This window comes from Maylandia zebra, linkage group LG2, assembly GCF_041146795.1.
Source record: "Maylandia zebra isolate NMK-2024a linkage group LG2, Mzebra_GT3a, whole genome shotgun sequence".
Lineage (NCBI taxonomy): Eukaryota > Metazoa > Chordata > Actinopteri > Cichliformes > Cichlidae > Maylandia > Maylandia zebra.
Genome location: NC_135168.1, coordinates 44,481,789 through 44,495,652, shown reverse-complemented (window position 1 = coordinate 44,495,652; position 13,864 = coordinate 44,481,789). Strand labels below are relative to the sequence as shown.

The following is a 13,864-nucleotide window of genomic DNA, read 5'->3' as shown; positions in this document are numbered from 1 at the left end:
TACGGTTATAAATTCACTGGATTAAAATACCTTGTTAACGTGCAGACACCATTTATTTATTTCATTCCCAGCGGGGAATGTTTAGCGGGGTCTACATGTTTGATATAATAACTGGTACGGTCTTAAAAAATTAGGCCAATTCAGATCTTTAAAAATGGGAAATGCTTTTGTTTTCAGTTCTAATTAAAAGAACGAAACAAACCCGATGTTACTAGATGAAAATTGTACATGACAGGATTATTCTGGTCCAGGTCACACAAGGGAGATTATGGCCAGTGTAACATTAATTTTTTTCATTCTCCTACTCGAGTCAGGTAGCAACACCACTGAACCAAACTCTCATTTCCACAAGAAAACTTAAATCTGATTTAATCCTATTATCAGCCTCAGGTGATCAACGAGAAGTCAACATAATCTTATGACGAATATGCAAGTGAATTCTTTCCCAGACCATCAACTTGTTTATTAATTCACTTTGACTGACACAAAAAACTAAAGACTGTCTTGCAGGGGGATCATACCAACTTCAGTGTCTGTGAATTTTCAGGCCACAACAATCTATTAAAATGTAGGACATATTTATATCCCAGACAAATACATTTTCTGGGATATAAATACGTTAAATAATGGACATTACATTATGGGTCAGGGGGAGTAATTTAGCAGACATAAGCATTAACATTATATTGAAACATACTCACTGGCCACTTTATTACATGGCAGCAACTCTGTGAAATTATGGACATACACATGGTCAAACTGAGCGTCGAGCGGAAGAAAGGTGATTAAGTGAATTTGAACGTGGCATAGATGTTGGTGATGGACAGGCTGGTTGGAGTATTTCAGAAACTGCTGCTCTACTGGGATTTTCTCACATAACAAGCCCAGTGTTCACAGAAGAGAGAAAATATCCAGTGAGCAGCAGTCCTCTGGGTGGAAATGCTTGTTGATATCAGAGTTATGAAGAGAATGGCCAGACTGCTTCTAGCTGAGAGGAAGGCAAAAGTAACAGCAGAAGAGCACACTGGGTGCCAATCCTGTTAGCTAAAAACACAAAACTGAGGCTACAATTCATCCAGACTCACTGAAATTGGACAAGAGAAGATTGGGGGGAAAAAAACATGGACTGTCTCGATTTCTGCTGACATTTACTTGTTAGTACCAGAATTTGCCATTAACTGGCTGTAGTGGGGGATGTTTTCTTGACACACTTTGGGTTCCTTGGTACCATCTTCATTACTTTGCAAACATCTTCTGATGGTTGTGTGCGGGAGGATAATGTGCTAAGGTACAAAGCCAAAATAATCTCAAACTTTTTTTTCTTCTTTTTTTAAAAACATGTACTCAAATGGCCTCCACAGTCAACAGATCTAAATCCAATAGAGCACCTTTGGGATATTGTGGAAGAGGAGATTCAAATCAAGAATGTACAGCCGACAAATCTGCAGCAGCTTTGTGATGCTATCATGTCATTATGGGAACAAAACAGTAATTTAAGTGAGTGAATGTGGCATAGTCATTGTGGCCAGGTGAGCTGCTTTGAGTTTTTTAGAGAAAGCTGGTATACAGGGACTCAAAATTTGATGTTTTGTTTGAATAATTGACTACATTTAAAAATTAAGTGTCAGTATCGATAACCACGTACCACCTAATGCTGGATGTGCAATAAATAAGGGAGATTGCGTTGACTTTGCTGAAGTGTCCTTGAGCAAAACAGTCTTTCCGGTTTCCCCAGCTGTTACAGCTCCTCCCGTCCAGCAGGTGGCAGTGCCGTGATGAGCAGGCGCAAACAGCCCGCGATGTTCAGTAATCCAAGATGTCTGCGCCCTGAAGGATGCTGCTGACGGCGTGAAGGTACATGACAAGGAACAGGTAAGATGACAGTGTGGCTTTTCCCGTTTCGTTTGGGTTCAACCCGGCGCCGTTTGACCTGCTAATGAGGTTTAAAGCAGAGACGATGTTTGATATGTGCCTGTAGCTTCGGCTGTCCGGTCAGTCTGTTGTCACAAAGTGCTGCTGCTGCTCTGCGTCACGCTCATTTCTGGCTTTTCGGGGTTACAGTTGCCCGTCATCGCGTTGTTTGATTTATTAAAATGATAGGATGGAGTCTAAAACCAATGCTTTGAAGCTCCTGCTAATATTAAAGCATCTGCTTGTTTAACAGCTGTGGACAGATCACCGGTCAAAAACTAGATCCTGTAAATCAATGGGAGCCACTTATATCCCGGTATCTGTATCAGCTGTCTTTTATTAAGTGGCAACACTACAAGATATCTAAAGATGTTAGCATATCCAAATGAAGGACCTTGGAAATATGAAGTTTCTTACTTTGAACTTTGCGTAGAAAGTTTGGCAATTTTTTTCTTCTTCTTAGATTTCATTTCGTGTGTTTTAAGTGTTTTGGGTAGATGATGATTTTCTGGTGGCACAAACAGATTTTATCAATGGGGTGACACGTGGAAACCAGGGAGAGACATATGGGGGGGAGTTTTGATACATTGTTGGCAATTTGTGAAAATTGGCAACCAAAAAGAGTCTGAAAATGGACTGAATGGCTGCAGTGGACATCGCCATTCTGCCTAATCACGTTTTTTACTTATGTCACCAGCCACATACATAGCATGCCCAAGGCGGAGCAGAAGAGAATTCATATGCATTTATGTGCCATAGAGACCAATTCCCTTCATGGTAGCATGAGTAGCATTAATGGTCCCTTCAATGCTACTCAAGGTCTGCACTTTGATATTTACAATATGAAGGATCATAGGCATGTTTTATCGTCTCTGAAGGGGTCCCCTTCTCCAAAAAAGGGAAAATGCTAAGCACAGAGACACAGCCAGAGGCATCTAGATAAAATATCATCATCTTCCTCCTCACCTCAAGCCTATTCTCCTGAACTGAAGTCATGGCTCTAACACACAAAAACCTGCATACTGCACATGCTTATTTATTCCTTATATTGTCAGCAGATTAGGCATGCAACCCCTCTGTCTCCAGCTGTGAGCTGGCTAAACAGAAATAAGAGCTGGTTATAAGCTAACATTATTCCAGCTAATGTTAGGCCTCCCTCTGATAAACAATTTGATTACTTTTTCACATCTTATGAGAGTTTATTCACCAAGTGTCCAAGTTTAACAGTGTTAGATCCAGCAGCCAACTAAGAGCTAACAGAGGCAAAAACCATGGTTCTTACCTGCAGAAAAGTTCAGGAAGTTCCTGAACGACTCACATCAGTGTCGCTCTTATTAGACCGAAGTGAGCCTCACTGACTCATATCGTGCTCCTTTCACAAAGTTTTACAAGCTCATCTAGAGCAAAGACATGAACACATATTAACAGCTGAGGTAAACAGCAGGCTGGTAGCCTACACTCTGAAATAAATGGCAGATATTTTTGTTTGTCCTAGAGTGGCCACTATAGCTACAGTTATGCACTTGAATGGGGAGGGTTAAAAAAACAGCATTCATTGGCAGCAATCTACAATCTACCAACATATGTTGGTGAGATTATAAATACCAATTTTAATCTTACTGAAGTAAGAGGAAAAAAAAAAGAATAAAAATATACCTAAAGGAAAACATCCTTGTTTAATCGTCCACATTATATTACTCGATCATAATTATTGATTCATTAATGTGTCACTGTGTTGCAGTTGGAGTTTAATGTAATTAATTTTGACTTCTTCAGCCTGGTGGAGGATTTGTCTGAGGTGCAGAAGCATATTATGGCGAGGTTTGCTTTCGTTGCCATGCCGCTGTCTCTCATATCAAACAAGAAGATAGTCCTTCAGAGCGCTTTGGATGAATGTTTCGCAAATCTTTTCCTGCCAATGCCACCTTCAAATGTTCGTGCCCTTCAGCCCCCACAAAATATATCAGTTATTAACAGTAAAGAAGGACCCAAATTACATTTCTCCGAGGCAAAAGTTCACACAATAGCTTTCCCAAACTCAGTTATTTAATTTTCCCTACATAAATGATAAATCATAGATATTTAACTTAGTTTCACTCAGTGTTATTCCCCTAGAGTAGCTTAATGTGTCACCAGGGGAAACATTGCTGTAGAGAAACAGGAAACAAAGTACCCTGGCTGAAATTCATGCCACAGTTGTTGCTTACAGTGGATGCCCTCTTATTCATACACATGGGACTGAAGTTTGCATGTTACAACCCTTCATCAGGAGGGTCTGTCCTATTAAGTGTTATATTCACCCATAGGGCTGTTCGATATAACGATATCGGATGACGATTACGCTATCGTTTGTTTCGTGGTGTCGCAAAATAAACTGTTTACGGCAATATTTTTTTCACCGTTTTGATGGTCACTGTAGTGGCTATATTAATTTCTTAAAGTTCTCTCTTTCTTTTATATTTAATATAACCACACTACTGACGGACAAGCGCCTGTTTTTATGCGTTGTGGTTAGCAACAACGACGGTAACAGCATCGCGTGTCTGCTTGTTTATGTTCCACATAAACCTTTCACAATAAAGCTCAAGATCCTGTTGAGACTTTTCAAAATAAACGGAATCACGTGAAAAAGCAGATTATTTACGGATGAGAATTAAAAAAGAGCCGCCAGGTGCTAAAAAATAAACCTTAGACTCAAACGTTAGAACAGGCTTTTCCCCGCAGCACGCCGTGTAATAAATACTCACAAAGAAAACGGCGGCCGTTACAACTTATGTCTAAAAATGTATCGTTTCATGCATCGGTTAAAACACTCGACTCCAGCTACATGACGCGCAGCTGGAAACATTTCCCGCAAGACGAGCTGCCCAAGATGCACAGAATTTACAGAAAATGTTACATTTTTGTGATTTTTATATCGTTATCGGACGATAGAATTCTTATATCGGGATATGAGATTTTGGTCATATCGCACAGCCCTATTCACCCACCTTAATTACGTGAACATCGAAGCCTGCTTGTTTCTTAATCATTTCTAACTGAGTCCGAGTTCATAGCCAGCTTTTGAAAAAAGAATGCACACATGAAGCTAAAAACAGATAATTACTGCTTCGTTTCAGCAATTATTACAGCACAGTGCTGTGATTAACTCTTAGTGACTTCATAGTGCAGTGGTTTACACATTCACCCAACAGACTGTGGTGACCTCTTGTGAATAAGGGAGTAGGTGAAAGTAGCTGTAATTAACTGTAAATTGCAACTGTGGTTGAAAAGCTAATAAATTATGTGACATTAAAAGCTGTGCTTATGTCCATCTTCACTACCTTCACTCACCTCCTGATATTTGGATGCATCATTCCAGATCATATCTTAACCTAAGAACTTCGATTCAGGTAATGATAAGATTATATTTCCTCTAACCCGCCTTGCATTAAAATTTAGTTGCTGTTACTGCAGCCCAGAATATTCAGGTCATGAAAAGCTTTTAAAGGCTTTTTGATCCATTGTATCAGAGGTTTGAATTGGCTCATCGCACTTCCAAGAGTCGTTCAGCCAGAGAGAGTTTCCCCCCCCCCCATCATCTGCCGTTTTATATTTTTCTTTTAGTAGTTTTTCATGCAGAACAATATAAGATTAAAAAGAATTTTCTCTGGCTGGGTTTAGTTTTTGTCTTTCCTCACCTGGTTGGAACCTGCTGATTGATATTAGAGTCGTACTGTTCTTCCTTTGTCCCTGAAAACTTAAAGGGATTCTCTTTAAATTGCAAAAAAAAGTGAAACTCAGCTATCTGCTGCTTGAGATTAAAGATTGTTTTAAGTAATAAACGACCGATATGTGGTGGGTATCAGCAGTAACTGCAGGTTTCTTGTAGGTATTCAGTCTCTGCTAATTCTGGTCTGTGTTTTTGAGGTCACTAAGCATCCACCTGCTTCTGCTGTTATATATTAATGATACTTCCTCAGTACTGTGACTGTGAGGTCCAGCTGCAACGGGAGCTCAGACCCAGAGGGGCAGATGGCTTCAGAGTTCAGACTGTTTACTGTCACATTCTGGCTGCTGTCACACTTGGCTTGCAGTTTCTGAAGAATGAATTTTATAATGTCAGAGCTGTGTGTATCCACATGACCCCCGGAGATGGCTGAGATGCTTCTCCTGTGTGTAATCATCGAGATGTGTAGCTGTACTACTTCTCCTCCTCCTCCAGTATTACTTTTCCGCGTTGAGGCGTCCACAACACGGGGAAGTCTAATGAGGCCACACAAATCACAGATCCTGCCACTTAAACGTACAACATCCTGTTGTGAATTCGAAGATATTAGTTCTAGCTGAACATGCAGTCTAACTCTAGCATGCTTTTTAAGACACCAGTCGGTGGTTTTGATGTGTGTTGTGCTTTGATACCAGGAAAAAATGGCTGTGGTGTAGCCATAAAATATAAAACAAGCTCCCTGACTGCAAAATATATCAGAAAATAATGCGGAGTCTGTGCTGTTTTCACTTTTATTAATATATTTCTCAAGTACCCTCTCTGCTGCTGATTCGTCATTGTTGTTGTTACTTTTTCTAGATTTATTCCAAGTACAAGCAGTTTGTAACACATTCTGTCTTGCCAGTCGAAGATGATGGGGCGAGGGAAATGTAATTCAGAAGAGCCAGTAAAGAAAACTGCCTCCCTGGGATTTGATCACAGGCAAGCAGAGATAATGCATGCAGAGTGTTGGAGGGCCGGGAGTCATCACTATTCAAGTACAAGGTCCCGGTTTAAACCTGAGCCACAGTGATTGGCATGTGCTGTTTTAGTAGTCGAGTTCCCTGATATTAAGCACGATCATTAAAACAATGCAGATGAGAGCTGCTGCTCATTAACTGTCTCCTTTTTGCATGGTGGCTTCTTATGAGTTTGGCAGGAGATGTCACTCGCTATGTGGCTGTTTGACAAAACATGAGCATCTTATTAAATGAGATAGATTTGCTCCATTTAAGCCTCATGAGCATCTGTAGGGTAGGATGCTGTTGTTGGACTACATGGCATTGATGTTTCGGTCGATCTAAAGGTGATGGATGGACCTGAGTTTAGGCCTCTGAGCAGACCAGTCAAGTTCTTTCACACAAGACTGGGAAGCCATGTGACTTTCCTGGAGATATTATCTTACTGAAATGATAAGCCACCATATCAATGTAACATACATGTCAGAAAGTTGGGAAAAGGGCAATGAAACACTGGAAAAGCTGTGTAATGCCTAATAAAATGTATACTTGGTTCCATTTTTTTTAACAGCCAAATTAGTTAATTAGTAACATGACTGGCTACAAAAAAGATCATCCCAGATCCCACAGATATAGATTATTCAAAAAGTAAAAGATGAGTAAGGTTTCACCACTTTATGAAAAGGTGTATGTGTGCAAAAGATTAACATAAAAACCTGTAAATGTAAAACAGAAAATCAGCTCTTCAAATGTCTCCCACATGACCATCTAAGATTAGCCTGATGAAAAAATTCTCAGGGAAAGATACACCTCTTAATAGGATAAATACAGAATATCAGGCCCCCATTGTTATTATTTTAGTGGTAAAAGATATTTCAATAGAAATGAAAATGAGAGAGAACCTCTTCAAAAATTTTGGATATAATATTAACAGACTTGCTATTTCTAAAAATGTTCATTTGAATTTGGTACACAGTGATACCCGGGGAACTTCACCCGGGGAACTTCACACTGAAGCTGGATGAAAATGTGTTCTTCTCCATATTCAGGCTTTAATATCTGAAAGCATTCACCTGATTTAAATTCTATTTTTTTTTTAAATGCCACGTGGTTTGCTGTGAATGAAACAGCAGTCCCATACATGGAGAATTGTGATTTCTACAGGCCTCCAAATCTGTGGTCATAGATCAGACATCTGTAAATTCGGGGGATCCATTATTGTATGCTAACTTGTTCAGGGCTCGCAAAATTTCAAAATCCCTGGTAGCCCTTCGGGCAGGGACTCTTCAGTTTTTGGTAGCCCAAAATAAATTTAAGTAGCCCGAATAAAAAAAAGAGAGCAATTTTTTGATTGATGTTTTGTTTCCTGTTTTGTTTCCGTATAATATTGTAACGGAAACAAAACATTAATCAAAAAATTGTTGAAACACAAATTACAACATTGTATAAAAATTACAATCATCAACTCAAATACTTGGTTCTAATTGAAAACAGAAATTTCTATGAACTTGTAAGAACTGTGTAGGACATGAATCAGTCTGTGTCAGATCCTGAATTTGAAATTTCCACTGAAGTCACGGGTAAGAGGCAAGTGGAACCAAGATCGAGGCCATTTGCTTTTTGAAGTTTGTAAAGACTGCTAAATTGTGCCAGTGGTAGTTCACTCTTTGCAACATAGTACGCTGTTCTAAACTGATTTTCAGGTTTATTTTTAGTATGTTATTTGCAATTGGTATTTGTTCTGGGAAAGATATTGCAGACTGAGCAATGCATTTCTTGCATTTCTCATGGGTTCTAATGGGGGCCTTTCTTAAAATTACTGGTCCCAGTAACAAAGGCGCTTGTCGACTCAGAAATCGAGGGAAAACCAACAACACACCCGGCAGAACATTATGTTATTTACACGGGTGCACATGGTAAATGGCCTGTATTTATATAGCGCTTTTACTCGTCCCTAAGGACCCCAAAGCGCTTTACATATCCAGTCATCCACCCATTCACACACACATTCACACACTGGTGATGGCAGCTACATTGTAGCCACAGCCACCCTGGGGCGCACTGACAGAGGCAAGGCTGCCGGACACTGGCGCCACCGGGCCCTCTGACCACCACCAGTAGGCAACGGGTGAAGTGTCTTGCCCAAGGACACAACGACCGAGACTGTCCAAGCCGGGGCTCGAACCGGCAACCTTCCGATTACGAGGCGAACTCCCAACTCTTGAGCCACGATCGCCCACATAAGTGGTCCGCATGTGCGCATTCGCTGTCAAAATAAAAGACGCGCACCAGATAAGAAGTTGCAACGCGCGTTTGCGTCCATATAAAAGGCTGTTTTTGTTCGCTAGAGTGGGATTTTCACGGCACATTCCGCACCACATCTCTGTGCGTTCATCATTTGTTTGAAGCCAGCTCACCTCCTGCAACCACTTTTCTGAGAATACGCGCTTCTTTTGTGGTTCGGACTCCTGATATTTCTTTGTAGGTGGAGGAACACCAAAGTAATTGCTTAAAGGAGCTTCTTCGACATCTTTAAGAGTTCTAAACAAATGTCTGTCTTCCTCCAGAAAATCTTATGTACCCAAACACGCGTTGCAACTTCTTATCTTGTGCACTCTTTTTATTTTGACAGCGAATGCGCACCTGCGGACCACTTATGTGCAGCCCTGGTTATTTAGCTCGTCATATTGCAGCCACAGAAATTCTTTTGTCCATGAAACCATAAAGCTGCACTTTCTTTTTGCCTTATAGTCTGATTTGTCATAACTTTTCCGTTTTGTGGTAAGCTTTTCTTTGGCTGTCACTTCTTCACCCTGACCTCTCTTATTTGGCTCAGCAGAACTAAAATATATATCCTGCTGCTTTTATACACACACACACACACACACACACACACACACACACACACACACACACACACACATAACGGTCAGCGATTCTCTGCGCGATCAACCTCTCATATGTTTAAGCTGCGGGAGATTTCACTTGTCATGTTTGCATAGTAAGCTAACGATTAATAAGACGATGTCAGAGGAATTCGTGCGCAAATGATCGTCACTCACCAATCAATGCTGTCGCTCTCTATACACAGTTCACGCGATTGCAAAGTGAAAGCAAAAAACAAGCGCAAATTCAAACGCGATTTCAATATGTCACATATTGACAGTGGCTCATCGATGCCAATGACATAATTACCCAGCTACATTTCCGAAAGAATGCAAAAGCATTGATATATATTTTTCCTTCCTACAATAGCCCGACGGGCAGGGCAGAGATAGATTTTGGTAGCCCGACTGGAAAAATCGCTAGCCCCGGGACGTCGGGCTAGCGATTTTGCGAGCCCTGATTGTTCATATTCATAGTCATAGCAGCAGATATTTACCAAACACGTTTGAAGGACCTAGCTCAATTAAATTTTAAAATGGGTAACTGGCTTGGTCAGCAAGTTGCAGCCTCAAGCGGCGGGCTTCAAGATTGCAGTGTTTGTCATATCTGTGTCGGCTCTGTTTTTTAACCCTGGAGGTGTATGCTCGGCTATAACTCTATCACATAAAGAAAAAGACATAGAAATAAGCAGAAATGCTGCCTTTTCCGAGCCTGACAGATGGAAAGTGAGAAACAAGAAAATCAAGAAGAGCATCCAGCTTATTATCTGTGATTAGTTCAGACGTGTGGCTATCATTTCTCCACATGGCTGAATTCAAAATAAGCATATACAGTTATGTCCACCTATTTTTTTAGATGCTGGTACAATTGTTTTTTGTAGCTATTAATTATTCATTAATTAGCATAAAGTATAAAGTACGCAAACAATTAAAGAAATTCTTTGCCATTTTGAGGTATTAGAATTATTTTTAATGCACCACCCCTATTTTTGGGGAGTCAAAAAGCAACCCTGCAAATGAAAATAGTTTTCAATAAATATTAACTCTTATTACTATATTTATTTATTTACTTACTTATTAATGCTTAATACTTTGAGAGGAATGCTTTGTAGATATGTCTGAAGTCAGAAGCCAAGGTTTTCTCTTTTGTGGTGCTTTACCAGGCCTGTACTGCAGTTCTTGTTGTGGGTATTTCTGCCTTGAGTTTCTCATCAGTAAGTGAAATTCATTTTGGGTCGGGTTAAGATGAGGTAATTCACTCAGCCGTGGCAGAAATTCTGACCTTCAGAAACCCCTTAGTAGCCTTCACAGTCTGTCAGTCTGTACTGTGAGACACCATCCATGCATCCTTGCTGCTGTTGGGCGAGTGTAAGCAGAAAGTGTAACTCTATTCACTTCAGAATTCATCCATCTGTCTCCTGTCACATCATCAATAAAAACTGATGACCTCGTGCTATTGCAAGCCACACAGATCCATGTAATCTCTACATTATGGTGTGATATATCTACCTGCTGGGGAGTTGTTTTTTTTTCCACTAAGCTGGATGCTGTGGGTTTTACTTTTTTTTTTTTTTTTTTTTTTAACCATTATTTTTTTTTAAATCATGGAAAGGATTCCACGATCATCCACTGCTGTTGTTTTCAGTGAGTTCATTCACCAATCTGATGAACCAATGAACCAATCTGTTGATATTCCTCCCTGTTTGATTTGTGTTGCTATTATTTTTGTTGTTATTATGGCCTGTGTCACTTCCATAAGATCTCATTTATGGTTTTACAGCCACAGCATCCAAATATGGCTCAACTCCAGACTGTTCACCGGTTTTTAATTTATGAATAAATAATATACACAGCTCACACCTAAAAAAACAAACAAAAACAACAACTTATGAGTGAATTGTACAGCTACATTTCAGGTCCAGAAAACAGTGGATTGGCTGTAATTCCGCAGCACTTAATAAAATATTTACATTGAACCCCTTCAATCCAAGCTGGAAGTCTGCACTTTCAGCCTGTATCCATCATATTTGTAACCTTATAATGAGATTTGGTTTTATTTAAGGCTATTTTCTGTAAAATTGATTACTTACTGAAATGGAAGTAAGGAGTTGTTTATTTCTGAAATGCACAGCCAAGAGCCCAGAGAGATGAGACCTGCAGGTTCAGATTTGGGTTAAACCAGGTAGTGCAAGTTCCCGTTTTCAGTCTTGAGGGATCATTCAGACTCTTCTTGAGTTCTTCTTTTTATTTGACTGGCCTTTAGCACTTGGCATTCAGCGATCAATAGCTCCAGGGCCGAGGTTTGATGGGATGAATACTAATTTAGTGGAACAGCATTGGCATATGACTGGCTCTCTATAACTTTATATCTGACGTTACCTCTTAATCCTATTGAGAGCGTCCTGTGTGGCACAGTGAATGATCACAGCCCAGTACATTTGTTCTGTTTGGTCACTGCATTAAGCCCATCGATTACAGTTAATCTGTAGCTTCTAATTCGTAGCACGGTGCCATCCAAACAGATAGTGTATCCAAGAGTTTCTTACTGCCTGCTGTGAAGGACCTTCCCGTGCAGTTTGTTTTGCTGTTAACAGATATTTTGTCGCCTTTTTTCATTCAAGGACACCATTCGTTTATTGCGGCTCTAATGCAATTCAGACTTTTCTGCATAGATGAGCAGAAACATAAAATTGCTATTATAATTGTAATATGCTTGTGCTTTTTTTCTTCTGGTATCCAGGGACTTCAGCTTGTCTCCAGGGCTTTTCCTCCTGTTTATCTTTAATATGCAATAAAATGTTTGACAGCAGAGTTGTGTAGCAGTGGCAGTGGTTATCTTAGAAGTCAAATGCACGTGTACCACTGACTCATTGTGAATTTCCCTTATATGAAATGTAAAGGTGATTGTTGCCACTAGATGGACTGCCAAACTAAGAGTTGAATAAAACAACATGTCAGAGGTGTTTTAAAGTCTGCCTAGAAGATAAGACAGAACTTGGTCTGTTTTATTTGGAATTTCAAAGAATACTAATCATGGTTTCTGCTTGGAAAAAGATGCTGGCAGGTTTTTATCTTTTTAAAGACGAGGAAACAGAAACTGTTTTTTTTTTTTTTCTCTTAAGGCTGACTGATGAGAGCAGAATAAGAATACTTCAGTTTCTGTCAGGGTGTGACAAGATTATACTCTCAGGGCAGGAAGTATCGAGTAATGGATCACGCATTGTAATCTGCTAAACTACAATCCTCCTAATTAGGGCTGGGAATTATCAGCCGAGCTGCAGATACCATGTTATCAAAACACATGAGACACACAAGCAAATCAAGTCAGAGAAAAAAAGAGCTCCGCTAGTTAGAAAATAAGGTTGTGACATTGATAAAATTATCAGCTGATAATGACAATGTTTAAATGCAGGTAAAAGATCTTAATAGATGGTGTTTAGCAGGTATAATGTTTATCATTTTAATTAGTGTTTTACCATGCAAAGAATACCCAAATGAGCTGTGTAGCTGAGGGTGATGTCTTTAATTTCCTGGGTTACACAATTCATTGTGTTAGAGTACCAATTTTAGTGCCAATTTTTAGGACAATCTAGTCAGTATTCATCATGACATTTCACTTAAAACCTCAAATGTCAGATACAGGGGATCGCCAACTTTTGTGGCAACAAATCTGATATAATATTTCATGAAGTACAAAGTTTTGACCTCCTCGCTGTACTACATCAAAAGTCAGGAGATCAAAAGTCTTTAGGATTTTTCCTGTGGGCATAATGGATATTTGTATCAAATGTCAAGGCAATCCATCCCATAGTTGTCACGACATTTCTTTCAAAACCACAAATGTCAACCTCAGGAAAAGTCAGAGGATCATCAAAGACTTCATTATCTGGGCGACGTCAACATCTGTACACAATTTAGCGGCAGGCCTTCAAAGAGGTGCCATGCCACCAGTATGGGTAGAAATTATAGATAAAATATGAGAGCAGTAAGTTCACATACAAGTTTCCCATCAGCCATAATTTGACCTTAGTTGCTGGAAAAAACAAAATAAAACACTGAGGCATGTCTTCAACTAGGTGTAGATTATTTGGGCTGCTCTAGATGAAAGATTACCAGTTTTAAATAACTGTGGTGATGTCTTTGGTTAGGTCTCTTGAACAGTGGTTGAACGTCACACAGGGAGTGTTTCCAAGCAAACTCTGAAACTTTCAATCGTTCTTTTATAAAAGGAAATGAGTTAAATATCATCCTACAACCCATAGTGTTGCACCTTCTGACAATCATTAAAAACAAACCATAAACATAACAGAAAAATGTTAAACAACAGTTTATTTTCCGTTTCATGTGATAACATGATGATA

At 39.6% G+C, this 13,864-nt stretch overlaps 1 protein-coding gene across 1 annotated transcript in view; it reads left to right on the top strand.

Annotated features, from left to right (window-relative positions):
- Nucleotides 1-1,717: 1,717 nt before the first annotated feature.
- The window catches only part of mrpl11 (mitochondrial ribosomal protein L11), a 61,266-nt gene continuing 49,119 nt past the window's right edge, over nt 1,718-13,864 (top strand). The window contains exon 1 of the mRNA XM_004545627.5: nt 1,718-1,872. The gene's annotated coding sequence lies outside the window, so the exon portion shown is untranslated. The remainder of the gene's footprint in view (nt 1,873-13,864) is intronic.